Raw genomic sequence first — 24,959 nt, forward strand, 5'->3', positions numbered from 1 at the left:
GAAATTCAGCCCATAGTACCTGAACGCATCCTTCTCACAATGTTTCACATTGAACAGCTTATTTCAAAATACCATGGGCGCGATTCTCCCAAAGGGAGACAAAGTGCCGACGCCGGAGTGAAAACCGGAGTGTTTCACTCCGGCATCGGAGGCCGCTCCTCGCCCCCTATTCTCCCACCCCCAGAGGGCTAGGAGCGGCGGCGCGTCAATCTCGCACGCCGGGCCTTGACGCCCGCCTCAAAGCGGCGCCGCCTGAATGACGCGGCCAGCAGCGCCTAAATTACGTCACCCACGCATGCGCAGGTTGGCCGGGGCCGACCTCCCCTCCGCTGCCCCGCAAGACATGGAGGATTGATCTTGTGGGTCGGCGGAGGGAAAAGAGTGCATCTTTCAGAGATGCCGACCCGATGATCGGTAGGCACCGATCGCGGGCCAGACCCCTCCTGAGCACCCCCCTGGTGCTCGATCCTCCCTCCGCCCCCCACAGGCCCCACACGCAGCGGTCGCACGCTGTTCACGCCGGCAGCGACCAGGTGTGGTTGGCGCCGGCGTGAACCGATCGTATTAGTCAGGCCGCTCAGCCCATCTGGGCTGGAGAATTGCCACTCGACCGGAGCGGCGATTCTCCGAGCGGCCTGTTCGCAAAACGTGACACGCCATTTTTAGGGGGTTGGGAGAATCGCGTGCAGGTGCCAGGGTGGTGAGGCGTCAATCGCCCAGCACTCCCGCGATTCTCCCACCTGGCGTGGGGGTCGGAGAATCGCGCCCCATGCTTTCCGTTAAGCCACGGGGTCGTTGCAACACCTTACGCTCAGCAAGATCTCACAAAGATTAAAGCATCGATTTATAATGAGGAGAATTTTAGCCAAAAGACAATCAGAATCCCTGGAGTTTGTTTCATCGTGCTTCCCTCGATCTTTTGACCATATTTCACAAGCTGAAGAAATGACATTACGCAACCCGTTGCAATTTCAGCAAAGTTATGAGTCATGACATTGCGTGGCTGCGTTGTACTTTTGATTGCCACGTTAATGATTTTGAGCACGGCCAAATAATGATCACTAGAATTTATATGAACCTCTCTGCCCCAGATGCCTACTTCACTTTTTTAAAACTGGCACCTTCAAAAAGGTGAGGCAATTCCACAATGACTTTGAAACAACTGGGAACGGCATCAGGCTCTTCAATTGCAGCACAGCTGTTCCACCCCTTCACACCAAACGAATGTATCGTATTTACAATGACGGCTCATTAAGTTTTAAAATGAACTCTCAGCATTTAATATCCCAAGGATAAAAAACATTCCAGTAATAGCTCTAAATCAGGGAGAGAAGAATATGGTGAAATTACAATCACTGGAGGAGCAACAGAGAGCAAAGTGATGGAGCTGAGGGTTGACAAGTCTCTGGATCCGGATGGACTTTATCCTAGCATCTTAAAAGAGGTGACTAATGAGGTTGATATTAGTTTTCCAAAGTTCCCCAGATTCTGGAAAGTTTCCATCAGACTGGAATGTAACAAATATAACCGCCCCAATCAAGAAGCGAAGGGAAGAAACGGGACACTATAAGCCAGCTAGCTTGACATCTGTTTGGGGTTAGAATTGATCATAAAAGATAAAGATTATTGCTCAATGAGATTGTAGTAATTAATGATCTCAGAGTGAAGGTGCCCCGAGGTAACAGCGAATATAATATGATTGAATTTTACATTCAGTTTGAGGGAGAGAGGAGTGGGTCTGAGACTATGGGTGGGATTCCCCATTGCCCGACGCTGATATTGTAATCGGCGATCAGGTGGAGAATCCATTCCGATGCCCAAATCGGGGCCAGCGCTGGTTTGCCGCCGGTCAGCCATGCTCTGCCCCCATGGAAGTGGCATAATCGCGTTGCGCACGCCATTGGAACAGCGTTGCCGCGTCATCGGAAGGCCCTCACACAATGTTCCGCCCCCGATGGGCCGAGTTCCCGATCGCGCGGTTAATGTGTGGTCTGAGTGGTCGGGAACCTAGGCGGCTGCAGACTGTGTCCAGCACCGTCACACCCGGCCGGGATCCGTGCCGCTGGCCGGGGGTCTTCTGCGAGGGCTGGGGAGACTGGTGGGGGTTGGCTAGGGGGTAGCCCGTGGGGTCGCTGATGGCGGGTCGGCGCCATGCTGTCCGGCACGACTGCAGATGGTCGTCGCCGTGCACATGCGCGTCCACGGACCCAGCCGTTTTCGCCGCGGGAGCTGGGATTTTTACCTGCCGCAGCTGCCAGCCCCTTACCAGGGCTGGAATCGGCGAGGATTCGGCGCCGATTTTGGCGTGGTAAAACACCCATGAATTCTCCGTATCAGCCAGCACTTAGCCTCTGAAACGGAGAATACAGCCCTATATTTTTAAATTTAAATAAGGTGAATGGTGAGGACATGAAAGTGGAGCTGGTTAAAGTGAATTAGCAAAGTAGGTTAAGGGATAGGTCAACAGAAGTGCAGTGGAAAGCATTTAAGAGGATATTTAAGAACAGACACAATAGTTACATTCCAACTCGTAAGAAAAAGTCCAAGGGACAGACCCACCATCAATGGTCAACTAGAAAAGTTAAAGATAGCATCAAACTTCAAGAAAAAGTAGATAATTGTGTAAAGAGAGATGACAGGTCAGAAGATCGGACAGACTATAAGGAATAGCAAAGAATGACGGAAAGATTAATAAGAAGGGAAAAATTAGAGTACGAGAGAAAGCTAGCTTGAAATGTAAAAACAGACAGGAAGAGTTTTTATAATTACTTAAAAGAGAAGAATTAGCAAAGTGAGCTAATTGATCCTGTAGAAAGTGAGTGTGAAAAATTGATAATGGAAAACAAGAGGGACATGACGGATGTTGAGGCGAGGGATGATTTGAACAAGTATTTTCCATCAGTCTTCACTTTAGAGGATAGAAGTAACATCATAAAAACAGCTACCCGGGCCCCGGGAGGCCATATTCGGGGTGTCGGACCAGCCAGAGTTGGATGCGGATGCGGAGGCAGGTGTTGTAGCCTTCACCTCGTTGATCGCCCAAAGGCGGATCCTGATAGGTTGGAAATCAACCTCTCCACCCTGTGCCCTGGTGTGGTGGGGGGACCTGTTGGAATTCTTGACTCTTGAGAAGGTTAAGTTTGAACTGAGGGGAACAAAGAACAAAGAACAAAGAAAATTACAGCACAGGAACAGGCCCTTCGGCCCTCCAAGCCTGCGCCGATCCAGATCCTTTATCTAAACCTGTCCCCTATTTTCCAAGGTCTACTTCCCTCTATTCCCCGCCCGTTCACATATCTGTCTAAATGCATCTTAAATGATGCTATCGTGCCCGCCTCTACCACCTCCGCTGGCAAAGCGTTCCAGGCACCCACCACCCTCTGCGTAAAACACTTTCCACACACATCGCCCTTAAACTTTCCCCCACTTGAAATCGTGACCCCTTGTAATTGACACCCCCAATCTTGGAAAAAGCTTGTTGCTATCCACCCTCTCCATACCTCTCATAATTTTGTAGACCTCAATCAGGTCCTCCGTCTTTCCAACGAAAACAATCCTAATCTACTCAACCTTTCTTCATAGCTAGCACCCTCCATACCAGGCAACATCCTGGTGAACCTTCTCTGCACCCTCTCTAAAGCATCCACATCCTTCTGGTAATGTGGCGACCAGAACTGCATGCAGTATTCCAAATGTGGCCTAACCAAAGTCCTATACAACTGTAACATGACCTGCTGACTCTTGTACTCAATACCCCGTCCGATGAAGGCAAGCATGCTGTATGCCTTCTTGACCACTCTATCAACCTGCATTGCCACCTTCAGGGTACAATGGACCTGAACTCCGAGATCTTTGTACATCAATTTTCCTCAGGACTCTTCCATTGACTATATAGTCCGCTCTTGAATTAGATCTTCCAAAATGCATCACCACGCATTTGCCTGGATTGAACTCCATCTGCCATTTCTCTGCCCAACTCTCCAATCTATCTATATTTTGCTGTATCCTCTGACAGTCCTCCTCGCTATCTGCAACTCCACCAATCTTAGTGTCATCTGCAAACTTGCTAATCAGACCACCTATACCTTCCTCCAGATCATTTATGTATGTCACAAACAACAGTGGTCCGAGCACGGATCCCTGTGGAACACCACTAGTCACCCTTCTCCATTTTGAGACACTCCCTTCTACCACTACTCTCTGTCTCCTGTTGCCCAGCCAGTTCTTTATCCATCTAGCTAGTACACCCTGAACCCCATACGACTTCATTTTTTCCATCAACCTGCCATGGAAAACTTTATCAAACACCTTACTAAAGTCCACGTATATGACATCTACAGCCCTTCCCTCATCAATTAACTTTGTCACTTCCTCAAAGAATTCTATTAGGTTTGTAAGACATGACCTTCCCTGCACAAAACCATGCTGCCTATCACTGATGTCTATTTTCTTCCAAATGTGAATAGAGCCTATCTCTCAGTATCTTCTCCAACAGTTTGCCTACCACTGACGTCAAGCTCACAGGTCTATAATTTCCTGGATTATCCCTGCTACCCTTCTTAAACAAAGGGACAACATTAGCAATTCTCCAGTCCTCCGGGACCTCACCCGTGCTCAAGGATGCTGCAAAGATATCTGTTAAGGCCCCAGCTATTTCGACACTCGCTTCTCTCAGTAACCTGGGATAGATCCCATCTGTTCCTGGGGACTTGTCCACGTTAATGTCTTTTAGAATACCCAAAACGTCCCCCTTCCATATGACGACTTGACCTAGAGTATTTAAACATCCATCCCTAGCCTCAAAATCAGTCATGTCCCTCTCCTTGGTGAATACCGATGCAAAGTACTCATTAAGAATCTCACCCATTTCCTCTGACTCCACGCATAAATTACCTCTTTTGTCTTTGAGTGGGCCAATCCTTTCTCTAATTACCCTCTTGTTCCTTTTCTACGAATAAAAGGCTTTGGGATTTTCCTTAACCCAGTTAGCCAAAGATATTTCATGAACGATGGAGGGGTTCTACAATTCATGGGCATTATTCATTATGCTCTTTGAAGAACTGGATAACATCGAACATTAGTTGGGAGGGGTGGGTGGGACGATTGGGGGGAGGTGGACTCTGTGTGTTAATGGCGACTATGGGCGATCCCTAATTCCATTTTGTCATTTGTTTGTGTGAACATGCGGGCTAATGTTTTGGGTTTGGTGGGAGGATGGGATCGTTGATATTGATATGGGGATTGACATATTTGTTACTGATTATTGTTTATTATTGGTGGGTGTAAATTTGGGAGCAAATGTGAAAAAGGAGGAGAATAAAAAATATTTTAAAAATAAATAAATAAAAGCAGCTACAAATCGGGAAATGGAAAGGAAGGAGGAAATTACAGTCACAAGAAAATATTATTGAGTAAATTGTTGGAGGCGTGGCTGACAAGAGTACGGGCCCTGATGGACTTCATCCTAGGGTCTAAAGAGAAGTGTCCAGTGAGACAGTTGAGGCATTGGTTTCAATTTTCTAAAACTCCCTAAATTCGGTGGAGGTCCCATTAGATTGGAAGGTGGCAATGGTAACTCCATTATTCATGGTTTTGTGAACGGGAAATCACGTTTAAAGTTATTTGAGGAGTTAACATGCTGTGGTAAAGAAGAACCGGTGGATGTGCAGTATTTAGATTTCCAGAAGGTATTTGATTAAGTGCCACATCAAAGGCTATTGTGGAAAATAAAAGCTCATGTTATAAGGAGTAACATATTGGCAGAGATAGAAGATTGGCTGGCTAACAGGAGGCAGAGAGTAATCGGCATTAATGGGTCTTTTTCAGGTTGGCAAGATGTAACGAGTGGTGTACCACAGAAATCTGTGCTGGGACCTCAACTGTTTACAATTTATATAAATTACCTGGATGAAGGGATTTCTGCGAAATCTACTGATGACACAAAGATAGATAGGAAGAAGACATAAGAATGTGACGGAGGGACATAGATAGTTTAAGTTAGGGCAGCACGGTGGCACAGTGGTTAGCATTGCTGCCTACGGCGCTGAGGACCCGGGTTCGAATCCCGGCCCTGGGTCACTGTCCGTGTGGAGTTTGCACATTCTCCCCGTGTCTGCGTGGGTTTCACCCCCACGACCCAAAGATTTGCAGGGTAGGTGGATTGGCCACGCTAAATTGCCCCTTAATTGGAAAACATAATTGGGTACTCTAAATTTAAAGGGAAAAAAAAGATATTTAAATGAAGGACAATGATCTGGTGAATGGAGTATCATGGGGGAAAATGTGAAATTGTCCATTTTGGCAGGAAGAATGAAACAGAAGCTATGAGCTAAATGGTGTGGGATTTCAAAGCTCGGAGATGCAGAAGGATCTGGGTGTTCTAGTGCATGAATCACAAAAGGCTGGTATGCAGGTACAGCAAATAATTAGGAAAACTAATCAAATGGTATCATTTATTGTCGGGGAATTAAATACAAAAGTAGGGAGATTATGATGCAGTCGTACAGGGTACTAATGAGGCCACATTTGGAATACTGTGCACATTTACATCATTTAATGAAGCAAGCAAGTCAAAGAAGGTTGACGAGACTGATGCCTGGAATGGGTGTGTTGTCTAATGAGGAAAGGTTGAAAGGTCTGAATTTGGCATATTTCTTTCGATAGCGGGAATAACCCTTTATTCCTTTTACCAACAACGCTCTGTCTACCTCTTTCTTGTATGTTAATTTAGAAAAATAAAAAAATAGGAGTTGGGGGCTGGCCATTCGAACATCGAGCCTGCTCGCCATTCATTATGATCATGACTGGTCACCCAACTCACTGATCCCGCCTTCCTTCCATTCCTTGGATCCCCTTCTCCCAAGTGTTATATCTAACTGCTTCTTGAAAACATACATGTTTTGGCCTCAACTGCTTTCTGGGGTAGCGAATTCCACAGGCTGACCACTCTCTGGGTTAAGAAATTTCTCCTCATCTCAGTCCTAAATGGTCTGTCCTGTACTCTCAGACTGTGACCCCTGGTTCTGGACACCCCCACCATTGGGAAGGTCCTTCCTGCATCTACCCTGCCTAGACCTGTTAGAAATTTATAGGTTTCTATGAGAGTCCCCCCTCATTCTTCTAAACTCCAGCGAATACAATGTTAGCCTACTCAATCTCTCCTCGTACAGCTGTCCTGCTATCTCAGCAATCAGACTGGTAAACCTTCTCCCTCTACAGCAAGAATATTCTTCTTCAGATAAGGAGACCAAAACTGCATACATTATTCCAGGTTTAGTCTTACCAAGGCCCTGTACAATTGCAGTAAGACATCCCTATTCCTTTACGCAAATCCTCTCACTGTGAAGACCAACATACAATTTGCCTTCTTTACCACCTGCATACTTACCTTCAATGACTGGTGTACGAGGCTACCCAGGTCTTAATTTATGATCATTCAGATAATAAACTGCTTTCCTGTTTTAGCGACCAAAGTGGATAACCTCACATTAAGCCAAATTATACTGCATCTGCCATTCATTTGCCCACTCACTCAACTTATCCAAATCACACTGAAGGATCTCTGCATCCTCCTCACAGCTCACCCTCCAGCCAGCTTAGTGTCATCTGCACATTTGGAGATATCACATTTCATTCCCTCATCTAAATCATTAATAGATATTGTGAATAGCTGGGGTCCCAGCACCGATCACTGGGGTACCGCACTAGTCACTGCCTGTCATTTGGAAAAAGACCCATGCATCCCCGTTCTTTGTTTCCTGTTTACCAACCAGTTTTCTGTCCATCTCAATACACTACCCCTAATGCCATGAACTTTAATTTAGTGTATTGAGCTGGATAGAAAACTTTTAAAATTTAAAGATTAAGGGCGGAATTCTCCGCCGGCTCCAAAAATCGCGGAGGCCGTCGTGAACTCGGCCGAGGATCACGACGGCCTCGCGGCCCGCTCCCCGCACCTAATTCACCCCCACCCGGGGGGCCAGGAGCGGGCCCCCGTCGTTCCCGGCCGCGACCTCGGCCACCGGAAATGACGCCCGAACAGCATTTCACGGCGCGGATGACATCAGCGCGCAGACGCCGCGAACTCGTGCAGCGCGGTGCCGTCTTTCTCCACCGCCGCCCGGCAAGACGTGGCGGCTTGATCTTGCCGGGCGGCAGAGGGGAAAGAGTGCGTCCCTTTTGGACACAGGCCCGACGATCGGTGGGCACCGATCGCTGGCCTGTCCCCTCCGGAGCACAGTCGCGGTGCTCCCGTCCCAATCGGGCCCCTGGATGCCCCAAACGGGCATCCGGCGCCTGTTTCACGAATGCAGTGACCAGGTGTGGTTGCTGCCGTGGTGAAACGGGCGTGAAGGGCCGGCCGCTTGGCCCATCAGGCTCAGAGAATCACCGTTCGCCGTGAAAAACGGCGAGCGCCGCTTTTTCTGAGGGGGGGGGAGAATCGCGGGGGTGCCGGGGGGGGCGTAAAAAATGTTGGTAGGCCCTCCCGCGATTCTCCCAGGCCGCGTAGGGAGCGGAGAATTCCGCCCTAAGTTCTTTTTCTTTCTTTCTCACACTTACTGACATTGAGTTTTGGCTGCCAACTTTTAGCTTGCTCCACCAGGTTAGCTTCTTCATGCATGCAGATTTTCACTTGTGGGTCTCACACTACCAAGCCTAGAAGGGTTTGTCCTCACTTCGTCCTCCCATCCTGAATTAAGATCTATTCCTTTTAACTTTTCCTTCATTTTGTAATCTCTTCTTAACCTCCTTCCTTATTTTTTATTATTTCTGTTCTCTTGTTCCCTTATAAATCTTTTATCACACCTCTCCACCTGCTCCATCGGGCACATTGTCGTTCCTGTGTTTCTTTAACCACAAAATTCCGAAGGTGTTCCTCTCGTTTTAATCGTATCAATTCATCCAACGTGTTTGCTCTCTCCTTTTCAAAATTCCCACTGCGCTTCTAAAAACAAATATGATAAAAATACAAGGAAAATAAAATCTTAAAAGAACATCTGCTTTATTCTAAACCCCCCCCCCGGCAAAAAAAGAAAATATTAGTCTGCTTCTGCTGATCTCTCCATACTGGAAACTTTTGGCAGAACATGGGTAGTACAAAGATATATTTTCCCAAATGTCATGCAATTTCCTTGGAACAATTATTGGCCCGGATTGAGCTCTTGGCTTGGCAAGTCCCATCGTGATAGACCTTTGGCACAGCTAAGACTTAAAACAGTCTGGCAGTCTGGGAGATCCTCCTTAATAATTCTCTGAGAACCGTGGATTGTGTAACAAGATAATGCATCTTGAACCTTTTGCCAGTCAAAATGGAGTTGACTTCCTTATTTGGACTCAGGATGGGTACAAAAGAGCCTGGCGTGCGCGTCTGCACCAATCTGATACTTCACTGTGCATACAGCACTGGGGAAAAGCGAGTCTGTAAGTTGTTGCAAAATGAGGGAACCACCTACCAGGACTGAGTCCTGGATCGTGTTCCAGGCCCGAAGCCATCCAAAAGCAGTCGTTCCGAGTCTTTGAAAGGACTCGACACTGGCCAACTGGAGTTCACTTGAGTTCAGGTGGACTATCCATGCCCTGAGGATTAAAATGTGCCTCAAAATGTGCTCAGGAATTTTGTGCATTGCACTATGGTTTCCTGTTCCCAAAGCAGATGGTGAGCTTGTGGCCGTTGTTTCGTTGTGGTTTTGTATTTTTTTGAATTTCTACCTCGACAGTCCGTTTTCTAGCGGCAGAACATGCATTCGTTTTACAGGGGAGAGGGAAGGAATTTGGAATTTAGCATTGCAAATTTCTTAATAGGATTGATGAGCTGATAAAAGCAGGCAAGTAACTCAAATGCCACTTGTTTTAGATATATTCATGTCAATATTCTAAGTCAGAAGTTATTAAAGTAAATATAAAAAACATGCATTGAAATAGCGCTTTTCTCAACCACTGAGCAAACCTAAGTGCTTTGCAACCAATGAAATTATTTCTGAAGTGTATTGCCAGAAAAATGGCAACCAATTTTCATATAGTAGGTTTGCACATATGGTAAGTCCACATCATCTGTTTTTATTATGTTGATTGACGGATAAATAATTACAGCCCGTGCATCTATTATCTCAGCAGCCACTTCTTTAAATACCCCAGGAAGGTGTCCATCAGGGCCTGGGGACTTGTCGGTCTTTCGTTCTAAGGTTTCCCCAGTACCCTTTCCCTGGTGATTGCAACTGTTTTCTCCCATCCTTCTACCTCATGATTTACCTGTATTTCTGGGTTGTCATTTGTGTCTTCTACATTGAAGACAGAAACAAACTATCTATTCAATGCATGTACCATGTCCTTTATTCACATTGTTAATTTTGTATATGCACTCTCTAGCGGAGCAACACTCAATTTAGTTACTCTTTGCCTTTTTAAATACCTGTAGAAACTCTTACTATTTGTTTTTAACTTTCTAGCTCGCTTTCTTTCATAGTCTAATTTCTCCCCTCTTATTTTTTTTAACCTATCCTTTGCTAGTTTTTGTATCTGCTTAAAGTCCAAAAGGTTTGAACATAGAACATAGAACCTACAGTGCAGAAGGAGGCCATTTGGCCCATCGAGTCTGCACCGACCCACTTAAGTCCTCACTTCCACCCTATCCCCATAACCCCTCCTCACCCTTTTGGTCACTAAGGGCAATTTATCATGGTCAATCCACCTAACCTGCACGTCTTTGGACTGTGGGAGGAAACCGGAGCACCCGGAGGAAACCCACGCAAACACGGGGAGAACGTTCAGACTCCACACAGACAGTGACCCAGTGGGGAATCGAACCTGGAACCCTGGCACTGTGAAGCCACAGTGCTATCCACTTGTGCTATCATGCTGCCCATTTGTTTTGAATCATTAGCTTTCTGAGCACAGCTCATTCACCTGAGGAAGGAGCTGTGCTCCAAAAGCTAGTGATTCGAAACAAACTTATTGGATTTTAACCTGGTGTTGTAAGACTTCTTACTGTGCTCACCACAGTCCAACACCGGCATCTCCACATCACAGTTTTTATATCCTGTTGAATCTTCTGTCCTACATCAAATTTTCACAGAATTGTACAATTTGTCTTTCATACTATACTATATTCTTGATACTATATTTAACTGCCTTTTTTTCTCACTGGAACATATCTTTGCTGACTGTACAAAATATTTCCTCAGACATCTACCACAGGATCGATACTGACCTACCCGTAACCTAAGTTCCCAATTCACTTTAGCCAGCTTTGCCTCCAAGGCCTTATAATTGTCTTTATTTATGTTTGCATCAGTAGTCTTAGAACCACTTTTCTCTCCCTCAAACTGAATTCAAACACAAACATGTCATGATCACTGCCAGCTAGGGGCTCCTCAGGTAGAAGGTCATTAATCATTAATTATGAATCTTTCATTTTCCATTACCAAGTTGAGAATAGTGCACTCTCTGATTGGCTCCAGAATGTTCTGCTCCATGAAACTGTCCTAAAAACAATTTCACAGACACTCAGTTTGGGTTCTGCCAGGGTCACTGAGCTCCTGACCTCATTACAGCCTTGATTCAAACATGAACACGTGAGCTGAATGCCAGGGGTGAGGTGAGAGTGACTGCCCTTGACATCAAGGTAGTGTTTGACCGAGTATGGCATCAAGGAACCTTAGCTAAACTGGATCCAATAGGAATCAGGGGGGAAACTCTCCGCTGGTTGGAGTCATGCCTGGCACAAAGGAAGCTGGTTGTGGTGCTTGGATTTCGATCATCTCAGCTCCAGGACATCACTGTAGGAGTTCCTCAGGGTAGTGTCCTCAGCCCAACCATCTTCAGCTGCTTCATCAATGACACCCTTCCATCATAAGGTCAGAAGTGGGGATGTTTGCGGATGACTGCACAATGTTCAGCACCATCAGCGACTCCTCAGATAATGAAGCAGTCCATGTCCCAGTCAATCACCAACCTGACGTGGAAATATATCGCCGTTCCTTCACTGTCACTGGAGAAACATCCTGGAACTCCCTCTCTAACAGCACAGTGGGTATACTTACACCTCAAGGACTGCAGCGGTTCAAGAAGGCAACTCACCACCACCTTCTGAAGGGCAACTAGGGATGGGCAACAAATGTTGGCCTAACCAGCGATGCCCACATCCTATAAATGAATTTTAAAAATCTGATCCATCATTCCATCTGAAGATTAAAATCAATCACGATTATTATTGTACCTTTCCCACAGGCTCCCATTGCTTCTTCCTATATCGGCTGTCCTACAGAGTAATTACTGTTCGGGGTCCTATAAACTACTCCCACAAGTGACTTCTTAGCTTTGCTATTTCTTGTCCTTACCCAAGCTGATTCTACATCTTGATAATTAGAACTAAAGTCATCTTTTGCTGCTGTACTAATGTCATCTTTAATTAGCAGAGTAACCCCTCCTCCTTTTCCTTCTGAAATGTCATATTCCCTTGAATATTCAGGTCAATCCTTTGTTATCTTATTGCATCATACATATTTATGTCTATTTAAGCGAATGATTCATGCATTTTGTTGCAAATGCTGCCTGCATCCTGATACAGAGCCTTTAGTTCTGTCTTTTTACTATTTTTGCAACACCTAGCTTTATTTGTTGGTGCATCTAAAGTTTATTCGTTCAGTTTATGCTCTGATTATCATTAGCTTTATTGTTACTTTTCTCTTTAGCCTTGTCTTCTTCCTTTAATGTATCACATTTTCTCTCACTGGTCCCTCGACCCCACTATTTGTTTAAAGCCCGCTCTACTGCCCTGGTTATCCAACTCGCCAGAACACCAGTCCCAGCATGATTCAGTTGAAGACCATCCTAACGATACAGCTCCCACTTTCCCAATACTGCTACCAGTGCCCCACGATTCAAAACCCATTTGTCCCATACCAATCTCTGAGCCACGCATTTAGCTCTCTATTCTTATTTACCTTGTGCCAATTTGATCGTGGCTCAGGTAATAATCTCGGAATTATTACCTTTGTGGTTCTGCTTTCAATTTCACCCCTATCTGTTCATATTCCCATAGGAGGACCCCTTTCATAGTCCTATCTATGTTGTTGATACCAATGTGGACCATGACAACTGGATCCTCTACCCCCACTGCAAGTTCCTCTGTAGCTCAGAGCAGATGATTTTTTTAAAATGCTTAATTTCAATTTAAATTAAAATCACTGTAGAAGTGATTTGTCTGGTAGTTCACTTAGAATGAAACTGCTGCATGATGCTCTATATTGAAGAAGGGTTCCCTCAACTCAGTTAGGCAAGATACAAGTTGATTTGTAAAGGAGATCTTCACGAAGATCCTTCAGAACAAAGATTTAAAATTAGGTCTCACTTTAATAATACACTGTGAGGCTTTTGGATTTTGAGTTTTGATAGATGTCGGGCAAGTTTCTCCGTTCCCCGACGGCGATTTTGTAATCAGAGATCAGGCGGAGAATCCCTTTTGTCACCGAAATCGGGGGTGGGGGGGGGGGGCGCCTGTTTGATGCAAGTTTTGTATGCTCCGCCCCCTCTAAAACAGCGTCACACGCCGCATGCCGTTGGGACGGCTTCAGTGCGTCACCTGAAGGCCCTCCCCCGATGCGCTGCCCCCGATGGGCTGAGTTCCCGACTGCGCGGACCACCCGTGGTCTCAGCTGTGCGGAAACCCAACGTGGCCGATGCGGACATTGTCCAGCACTACCACAGTCGGGTAGGAGCCGTGCTGCTGGCCGGGGGGCAGGGGGGGCTTCCGTGAGGGCTGGGGGTACTGGTGGGGGATGGCCGGGGGGCACTATCTGGCAGGTTGGGTCCACGCACAGCTGGCGCAATGTTTTATGGCGTGACCGCTGCAGGTCTTCGCCGTGGGCATTCGCGGCCACGGACCAGGCCATTCTCCGGCTGTTTATTTCGTGGAGGCCGGGGGATTTACGCAACACGGCTGCTAGCCCCTTGCCGGTCGTAGGTTCGGTGAGGGGGCGGTGCTGATTTTTCCCACGTGGAACGCCACAGATCCTCCGTTATTAGCCTCAGAAACGGAGAATCCAGCCCCATGTATATTTGTATTTATTTCTGATTTCCCCTCCAACTACCAGAATTCATGTCTGCAAAGCAAAAGCAATGTTGTGGGAATAGGACGTAATACCTGAGAGGGGTGCCAAGGTGCAAAAAGAAAAAGTACTAGAGTAGGAAATAATGGTATTTGGTGGGTTCAGCACAAGAGAAAAAGTAATACAGTCCACGTCAGACTTACCATGAAGGCATGTGGATGCGTGGAGTGTGGTAAATTAGATTAATGAGTTGCAGAAACAGACAGCCATGTGGGAATATAATGTGGTCATAACGGAAACCTGACTCAATAAAGGGAAGAACTGGTTCTTTAATATCCGTGGATACCAGTAATTTTCCCATCCTACCCGCAGTGGGTTTTGCAGAAGGCAGGAGCGGGGATTGTAGTGGTGTGAATGCCATTTGTGTTCATTAACATCTCATGAATGTTGATAAAAATGGCGCTCGGCTGGAAATTATGTTCATCTGAAACCCATTTGATCGTAGTGCTGTTTTATGCACCCACATGATATTGTAATGTAAAAGTGCTCAACAGAGAAAGGATTAAAATGTGACTGGAGAAAAGCATCGCCCAAGGTATGATGCATCGAGTCACATGGTAATAGACTCAGAAAGAACACCATCGAAGCAGCCTGCATGGAGACGCAGCGGCATGCATGACATTAACTGTGATCTGTGAATAGTTAAAGATGAACAATAACCGGTTCATGTTTAAATATACAAGTCTCAATCTCTCATCATTGTGACACCCAAACGAACCCACAGTGCAATATGGTGCTCAGGGGTGGTACCACACATAACATGGTGATCGGCGGTGACATGAAAGGTGGCATTTTAAATCGTGAACCGAGAACATAATCCCCATATATGAAAGGCTGAAAGGTGCTGAAACTGAACCAGTGTGATGTGCACCTAAGAATGATTGAAGGAACAGGTGAACGAGCTTTGCTACAGACTTAGATGTTGAGGAATTCACCAGAGTGAGTGGAGGACCACTGCAAGACCCCTGAGTGATGAAGGGTAGGAAAAATCTGGCCAGATCACAATGAGCAAAACCACAAAGCAGGAAGCAGGATCCTGAGTGACATAGAGTTCAAAAAAACTGGTCAGATCACAAAGATGGGTGGGCAAAAATACAAACCAAATTGCAAGACCAAAAGTGATTAAGAGTCAAAGAACCAAGTCAGTTCACAGCATGGTGAGCAAAATTACAAAAAAGAAGCTGTACTTACGTTATACAATGGCCAGCAGATCCAGGGCTCAGCATCCAGAGGGCAGCTGAGAGAGCTGCAGAAGGGTTCTATATCACCATAACACAGGGTAGCCAGGCTATGTTAAAAAAAAAGTTTAAAGTTTAAAAAAAAGACTGCAAAACAAAAGAGAGATACCTGCAGAGCACAGTAAACAAAGTTTTCATTTTTTACAGGATGTGGGCTTCACTGGCCATTTATTGTCCATCTCTAATTGCCCATGAGAAGGTGGCGGAAAGCTGCCATGTAATGTAGGAACACCCATTGTGCTATTAGGGAGGGAGTTCCAGGATTTTGACCTAGTGACAGTGAAAGATCAACGGATATATTTTCAAATCAGGATGGTGAGTGGCTTGGAGGGGAAGCTCCAGGTGGTGGTGTTCACATGTATCTGATGCTCTTGTCCTTTTAGATGGTAATGGTTGTGGGTTTGGAAGATATTGCCTAAGTGAGTTCCTGCAATGCATTTTGTAGAGGGCACACACTGCTGCTACTGTGTGTCGGTGGTGGAGGGAGTGAATTATTGTGGAAGGGGTGCCAATCAAGCGGGGCTGCTTTGTCCTGAATGATGTGGAGCGTCTTGAGTGTTGTTGGAGCTGCACTCATCCAGGCAAGTGGGAGTATTTCATCACGCTCCTGACTTGTGTCTTTTGATGGTGGACAGGCTTTGGGGAGTCAGGAAGTGAGTTACTCACTGTAGGATACCTCTGACTTGCCCTTGTAGCCACAGTATCTATGTGACTCATTCAGTTCAGTTTCAGGATGTTGATAGTGGGGGATTCAGTGACGGTAATGCCAAGGGCAATAGTTTGATTTTTTTCTCATTTGAGATGGTCATTGTCTGGCCCTTGTGTGGCATGAATGTTACTTGCCACTTGTCAGCCTAAGCCTGTATATTGTCCAGGTCTTGCTGCATATGCACATGTATTGCTTCCGTGTCTAAGGAGTCGGGAAAGGTGCTGAACATTGCGCAATCATCAGTGAACATTCCCACATCTGACCATATGTTGGAAGGGAGGTCATTGGTGAAGCAGAAGATGGTTGGACCTAGGACACTACCTTGAGAGCTACTGTATTAATGTCCCGGGACTGAGTTGGCTGACCTCCAACCAACGCAACCATCTTCCTTTGTGCTCGGTATGGCTCCAACCAGCAGAGAGTTTTCCCCCTGATTTCCATTGACTCCAGTTTAGCTGGGGCTCCTTGATGCCATACTGGATCAAATGCTGCCTTGATGTCGAGGGCAGTCACTCTCACCTCACCTCTGGAGTTCAGCTCTTTTGCCAATGTTTGAACCAAGGCTGCAATGAGGTCAGGAGCTGAGTGACCCTGGCTGAACCCAAATTGAGCGTCCATGAGCAGGTTATTGCAAAATAAGTGCCACTTGACAGCACTGTTGATTACCCCTTCCGTGACTTTACTGATGAAAATATGAAAGAGCCTGCAGGGCTTAAGGGAAAGAAAACCCTTTTCAGTTGGGCCACTGGATTCTTGTATAGAGTGGAACAGTATTGGAGAGTTAACAATTCGGAACCTTAAAAAAGCACATGCCCACCGAAACTCAGAGGTGCTGTAATACAACCACAGAGTACAGAGAAAGATTCAAACAAAGGTTTATTCATCAAACCAAAGCAAACCCACAAAGCGGTGGGGAGTACATGTACTCCCAGCTGGGACTATCCGAAGATGCCAGTTCCCTTCCTGGCTGACATATATCGGTGGATTTTAACGAGCCCCGATGTTAGACCTCCCCCCTCCATGGAGGAACCGTGAGCCCCACAAGGAGATCAATTGAGTCTGAACCTGACACTTTGCCAAATTCAGGTAAGATTCCGCCCTGAGGGTGTGATGGAGGCGTGTTCAATTGAGACATTCAAGAGGGAACTGAATCATCATTTGAAAAGGAGAAATGTGACAGGCTATGGTGGAAAGATGACAGAACGGTGAATTCTTCCTTCAAAGGGCCAGCACAGACATGATGGGCCAAACAACCACTTTCTGTGCTGTAATCATTCTATAATTCCATTATCCTATTTACCCAGTGATGTCTCACAAACAAAAGCAAGGTAAACATCGAGATGATGACCTGTTTTCAGTCATTTTGTTCGAGGAATATATATTTGCCAGAACACTGGGAGAACTCTTTTACTTTTTTTTTCCAAATTGTGCCACGAGATTTCTTATGTACCCTTGAGAGAGCAATCAGGGACTTGGCTTAACGATATCAACAGAGTCGGCCAAGTGTGATGTGTTCGAATGTCTGGAGTTGGGCTTAAAGTCCTGACCTTTTGACTCCAGAGATGAGACATTGAGCCAAGGGTGACATATGGTTTGCCTTCATATTATCTCTGTGTCCATTAAAATGGCTCCACAAAGTACAGCTAACTTCCTCTCATGTTATATTTACTTTTAGCAAGGTTAGCTCTGAGTTCTTCATAACTTTCACCTGCGTCCACACCAAAACCAAATAGCCCCATTACTCCCACTGGGTCACAAAAGAAAAGCAACCGTCTTTAGGAACGGTATAATGACTGGGTTCAGCTGGGGAAGAGTTCCAAGAGTTCCATTCAAAGTAAGTGAAAGAAAATGATGATCTTACCTTCAACTGATGATGGGCAATTGGCATCAACAATGGAGACAAAATCCATTCGATTCAGTCCAAAGGACATGTGCGCCGCGACTTGAAAAATTATTATTTATGTCAAGTTAGAGTAGGGGTTTCAAAGCTGCACTGACTTTCAAATATGCATCATGCCAAAATGAAATTTTACTCTACTATTATGCCATTTGCCTTGGTCTCACAGACAGAAACAGAAACAAGACACAAGTAGTTTTCACATGAAGGAACAAAAAAAAATGCTGTAACTTATTTTCTCACACAACCCCAGACTTGACTGTTGTGCCTCGTGGGTGTCATCTTACATAAGGAACTTGGACAGTGAGCTTAAAAATTTACATACAAAATATTCTGTGTCAAGAAACTGGGCTGCACACGTATCTTGGCATATTATCCTTTCTGATCTGACCGCTGGAATAAAATCCAGCCTTATATGATCGGATGGGTGACATTCTGATACATGAGTTATAACTTACAAATACAGGACTGCACAATTAACATTAACAAGCGCCAAGAGCACAGTTTCACTCAGAGCTGTAAATCATTTAAAAATATCACAGTGGTCAGTGGGAGGTGAGAAACGTTACTAAGAGGTTGGGCGAAGTGAGCTTCGTGCTGCACTTTACCCATGCTAACCTGGCTTCAGAGCATACTGACATCTGCTAGAGAAAAGAGAAGCAACTCCTTTCGTTGATGTCTGTCACAACGAGCAGAAGAACACATGATTCTGACGGTTGTGACATAGCTCAAAGCACTATTTCACTTCAGCATGTCTGGCCGGAGTTCACTGAAGGAAATATATTCGCAAGACTAGCCTGTCACTGGATAAATATCTACATGTCTCTGAAAAACCTCTCCAAGTGCCTCACATACCATGAACAGCATCGGGCGGCCATTCTCTTGTATTAATGTGGCTTGCGGAATGTCCTATACATATATGCATTGAAGGGCATTGATAGAAGGTTGGGACAATGCCACACTTTGGGGAGATGGTGGCATCCATGTCCAATCCCTGCAGCCAATTGGTATTGGACACAGGCTCATAAATTCTATTGGCCAGTGTCATCAAAAAACACCAATGCCTTTGAAGCTGTTCCTAATGCTGGCAAAATGTTGTAGCCACCTGGGTTGGCCACTTCCCGATTCCAAAATGGATGCCCGCTAAGAATGCAGGGAAAACTAGTCAGGTACAGGGAAACAAGCAGGTGCAAGGTTTCCCGTGTATTAAGACTTGCAAAAACCCAGACAGAACCGAAACCAGCAACCATCTACATATTAATGAGCAATCGCCAGGAACAATTAGATACATTGAAACGATCAGGACCAAACCAGACTCCCCGGCGCCAGCGGGAGCCAGGACAAGGGAAGGCCAACGGACACATAGGAACCGCCCAGCGATCAGGGAACAGCTCCAGTATTGGAAAAATCGATTCAAGCGATTGGGACATGGTCCAATTGATTGGGACCAGGCCCGAGGTCCGCCCAAAAGGGCACGAAACCCCTGGGGGTTATAAAACAGAGCCCCCAAGTTCAATTTGTCCTTCTTGGCTGGTTTTCTTGGCAGGGTCTCTCAGCAGCTCGAAACAACTCTTGACCGTGACCTGCCGAGCAGCTGCACCAACCAAGTAAGTCTCCAGTCAACGCACGCTACGAGATAGGAGCTCCTAGCTACTATTCCATGCCAGCTTGAAGCCTGCAGACGCAGAATCGAACGAAAAGCCATTGTTCCCCTGACCTGGTGGGTCATTTCCAAAGCTAAGTATAGGCCTTTTAGTGTTAGAGATAGTCTAGTAAGTAGAGGTTTATGCATGAGTAGTGATTGACTGTGTGTATAATAAATGTGTTTGATTTGAAACTTACTAACTGGTGTATTGAGTTATTGATCAGCACTTGGCTTTGAACCTCGTGGTGGTATCAGAAAGATACCTGGCGACTCTAGAGCAAAGGTTATTAAAACAGAGCAATTAAGTAAAAGCACAATTAGCAACAATGTCCCATGCTGTCACTTTCTTCAGGGTGATCTGCAGGGCTTTTAAAAAAAATCTCATTTGTTCTTTCTGTGTGAGTGACATTTACAAGGCCAGTATTTATTGCCCATCCGTTATTGCCCTTGACAAGTCACCATCTCGAATTATTGCAGTCCATATGGTATCGGGACACCCATAGAGCTGCTAGGGGGGAGGATCTCCAAGACTTTGACCCAGGTTATCAGAAACATTTTTGTAATGTGCTGCAGGTGGGAACAGTGGACTCCTCCCACTTGTCCATCATCGTAACACATCGTAGAACCCACCTGCACTGTCTGTAGGTGAGATTGATGTTGGATGATCAATTTTCTTTGAAAGACTGAGCCCCCCAAGTGGATGCCAGATGCTCCTTGGTTGAGGGCAGTCACCTCTCCACTCGCCATGGAGAAATGGCTCTCTCCACCTTCTATTTACAGATCACCCGCATTCAGAGTTACACCCAGTGAAAACACTTCAGCTGGTACTGAATTCAGCCCCAAACCCCACCCCCCTCCCACCCTCAAGTAGCAACAAGCCTATAGGCAGCATAATTACTGCCCAACTCAACTGCCTAACAAAAGGGAGCCTAAGACCCGTGACACCTGTAGAGAGACACGACTTGTTGGTGATGGAGCCACACACGTCTGCAGTCCTCTTGTCCCACCACTACCCTGTCAATCGGAGCTTATACTTCCTGCCTTAACCGTGAAGCCACTTGGAACATCATTTCCTCGCAGGTGTTAAAAATGCTCCACTTTTTCTATTGGTCTTCCCCACTCATATTTGAAGCCTATCATAAATCAATGTTTCACAATTTCCTTTTTCTCATACATCTTATAAGCTGTTCAAAACATTCCACAGAATTCTTTCAAAATAGTAATTACTGAAAAATTTATGGAATAATCATTCATTGTCCCAAAGGAGGGGAGATGCCAGCCAAACATTTGCAGAAAATTCTTTAATGTTGCCATAATTTCTTGGAGATAAAACCTGTAGTAACCGGTGTGAAGTAAAAAGGATAGTTCAAGTTCATCAAAGTTAACACTGCGTAAATCTTGCTCATGACAGTTTGACAATACAGTCCGAGACAGACCTGCGGGGAGATATGGTAGTGTTGACATTGCTGTCAAAACCTGAGACAATCCCATTATTTTAACACACACTTAAATTGCGCAACTGTATCCAATGTAATACAGGTATCATATTAAACTTTCAAGAGGGTCTTAAGGTTTTAGCAAAATTAGTTAGCCATACTCAATATGTTTCTCTGATGTTTATTTTATGTGGGTGATTTGCCAATTGCATTGGCCCTACTGGGGACCAATATATCATCTGATTCCAGACTCCTTTTATGATTCTGTTCTTTAGTATGATACGGCATCTGGGTCCAAGGTCAGTACTTATTGAGAGTCATAGAGAGCTACAGCACAGAAAAGGTCCTAGGGAGGTTATGCTGCAATTGTACAAGGTGTTAGTGAGGCCACACCTGGAGTATTGTGTTCAATTTTGGTCTCCTTACTTGAGAAAGGACGTACTGGCGCTGGAGGGTGGGCAGAGGAGATTCACTAGGTTAATCCCAGAGCTGAAGAGGTTGGATTACGAGGAGAGGTTGAGTAGACTGGGACTGTACTCGTTGGAATTTAGAAGGATGAGGGAGATCTTATAGAAACATTTAAATTTTGAAGGGAATAGATAGGATAGATGTGGGCAGGTTGTTTCCACTGGCGGGTGAAAGCAGAACTAGGGGACATAGCCTCAAAGTAAGGGGACGTAGATTTAGGACTGAGTTTAGGATGAACTTCTTCACTCAAAGGGTTGTGAATCTATGGAATTCCTTGCCCCGTGAAGCAGTAGAGGCTCCTTCATTAAATGTTTTTAAGATAAAGATAGATAGTTTTTTGAAGAATAAAGGGATTAAGGGTGTTCAGGCCGGCAAGTGTAGCTGAGTCCACAAAAGATCAGCCATGATCTCATTGAGTGGCGGAGCAGGCTCGAGGGGCCAGATGGCCTACTCCTGCTCCTAGCTCTTATGTTCTTATGTCCCCAGCGCTTCTGCGCTGGTCATGAACAACCACGTAACTATTCTGATCCCATTTTCCAGGCAGCCTTGCATGCCTTGGCATCACAAGCGCACATCTAAATACTTCTGAAATGTTATGAGAAACAGAAATTGAGGTGTGTTACGGCCTTTATTTACAATCTGACAACATTTTCTAAGCAAACTGCTCAGCAGGCAATTAAGAGAAGAAATCCACCTTCAGTGTAAATCTTGAGTAATCATCCTTCTGGCACAAAGACAAGCAGGATATGAAATTTTGCTGGAACATCTACCTTATTGCGACAAGCAAAATGCATTAGGTGTTTCAATGTGCAAACATAAGCATTACCATGAAACCAGTTCCACTGTTTCGGTTTTTTTTAAAAAAGTGGCAGGTTGGGCAGCACGGTTGCCTAGTGGTTAGCACAACCGCCTCACGGCGCTGAGGTCCCAGGTTCGATCCCGGCTCTGGGTCACTGTCTATGTGGAGTTTGCACGTTCTCCCTGTGTCTGCGTGGGTTTCGCCCCCACAACCCAAAAATGTGCAGAGTAGGTGGATTGGCCACGCTAAATTGCCCCTTAATTGGAAAAAATAATTGGCTAATCTAAATTTATAAAAAAAAGAAAGAAAAAAAAAGTGGCAGGTTAACTTTGAAAAAAAAACTAGTAAGGTATTGAGTTTCACTAGGTTACAGTTTCCCAGTGTTGTGGCGTGGTTAGATTTTGATAACGTCTTTAGCTTAATGAAGTGGCAATATAACAACTAACCGCACTGTCAATGGATCGAGAGACGCTTGAGATTAATATGAATCTTGCCTTTGAACCATAGGCGTGTTTTGACACACTCGAAAGTCATTCATTTACATAGATTTAGCGTTGAGCCCAAATATACACAATAGAATTGAATAGAATAAAATGTTATTGTCCAGAAAAAAGTGGAAATTTGTCCTTGGCTTCACCTCTAATAATCATACAGTCATCAGTTAAAAACAGTGACTATTTCATTTATACCTACATTCATACATATGTCCAAAACAAAATATAGAAACAAAATATATAAACAAAACCTATTGCACTCTGCCATTAAAGCACTTACTGCTGTTAAAATAAATAGAACAGCAAATTAAATGGACATTATGTTATTTAGTAAGCTTATAACACTGGAAACAAAAGACCTCTTGAACAGATTTTTCTTAGCAATAGGCATTATAAAGCTCCAACCCAAAGGGAGCCTTTCAAATTGATGATGTAAAGAGTGAGAGGGATCGCTGATGGTGGCCTGAGCTTTCCACGTAACTGCATTCTTAAATAAATTATCGAGCTGTGCCTGCTGTTTTCCAATGATTTTACCTGCAGTGTTGACAATTCTGACTAGCTTACTTTTGCATTTCACACTCGGGTCATCATACCAGACTGCCATGTTGAATGTTAAAATACTCTCTGCCAGACTTTTGTGTACCCTCTCTAAAACATCTTCACTCACTCCAAACCCATTCAGTTTTCTAATTAAAACAGACACCGACGAGCCCTTTTTTAAAGATACAGTGGGTATTCTCTGTGAAGCTTAGCTTCTGATCTATATATATTCCCAGATGCTTGAAACGCTTCACAACCTCGACCGGTTGATCATTAATATCCACAACTTCACACATATTCAGGCCATTGTTGTAGAAAGGTAGCTCTTTGGGTTTGTCTACATTGATCTGGAGAGCACTCAAATTACACCATTTCTGAAGGGTGGCAACATGTTCAAAGTAATTTCCTGCGGTTGTCATTTTATCTTTTTGAAATAATCCCACCAAAGCATATCACTTAAGTAAATAAGTACTAGTTCCCTTGATTCTCAACTCGTTGGTATACATGGAAAATAACAGAGGTGTCAGGGCATAGTCCTGAGGAATACCTGTGTTTAAAGTAAGTTCATCTGATAAAAAGCCATTCATAAAAACATGCTGAGAGTGATCAGCAAGAATATCTCTGATCCAGTCAATTAGGCCCCCGTTCGCGTTGAAAGTGAACAACCTTTGCACAGGATGTAAATTTGCCTTGTATTGAATGCTGAATAAAAGAAGGCACGCGCAGAAGAGTTTGGCTGTTGGAAATGATTAATTATCAGGCTCATGAGAGAAAGGATAGGATCCATGGTTCCTCTCTGCGCTTTATAAGCAAATGGTAGAGGATCAAGATAATCTGAAGCAGACGAGATGAGGTGGTTACTAACGACTCTCTCCATACATTTAGCCAATAACGAAGTAAGAGCCACAGGTCAAAAAATCATGTATTTGGAACAGTATATACATCCAATGAAAACTGAAGTAATTGTAAATACCCCTTAAAACTGATTAGCACATTCTTTCATTATTTTATCCTGTAGTCCATCAGGACCAGGAGCTTATCTGGTTTACGGTACGGTAGCACAGTGTTGGAACCAACAATTCTACGGACACGTGCTTGTAGGATTAGAATAGCGGTTTTAATATACTCACAACAGAGCCAGCCTATTAGCCATTCAACTTTCGGTGAACTGGCCGGCTGACCATGTGGCACTGATCTTTATACAGCAGCTCCAGGGGGAGGAGTCCTGGGTGGAACCAAGGGAGAAGCCCAGTACAATTCTCGAGCATTCCCAGAGCTACACCCCCTGGTGGTCAGGTAGTGCAATTGCACTTACAATATAGACACATGTATATACAGATTATAATCCGGTGTGAATCACATTCACCACACACAGTTGCTTCACAGCTCCAGCGTCCTAGGTTCGATACCCGGCGTGGGTCACGTCTGTGCGAAGTCTGCACGCTCTCCCCGTGTCTGCGTAGGTTTCCGCCGGGTGCACCGGTTTCCTCCCACAAGTCCCGAAAGATGTGCTGGTTAGGTGGATTGGCCATGATAATTGCCCTTGGGATAGGTGGGCGTACTGGTTAGCAGGGTTAGGGTGGAGGCATGGGATTAAGTAGGGTTCTCTTTCCCAGAGCAGGTGCAGA

Source organism: Scyliorhinus canicula, chromosome 5, assembly GCF_902713615.1.
Source record: "Scyliorhinus canicula chromosome 5, sScyCan1.1, whole genome shotgun sequence".
NCBI classification, from domain to species: Eukaryota; Metazoa; Chordata; class Chondrichthyes; order Carcharhiniformes; family Scyliorhinidae; genus Scyliorhinus; species Scyliorhinus canicula.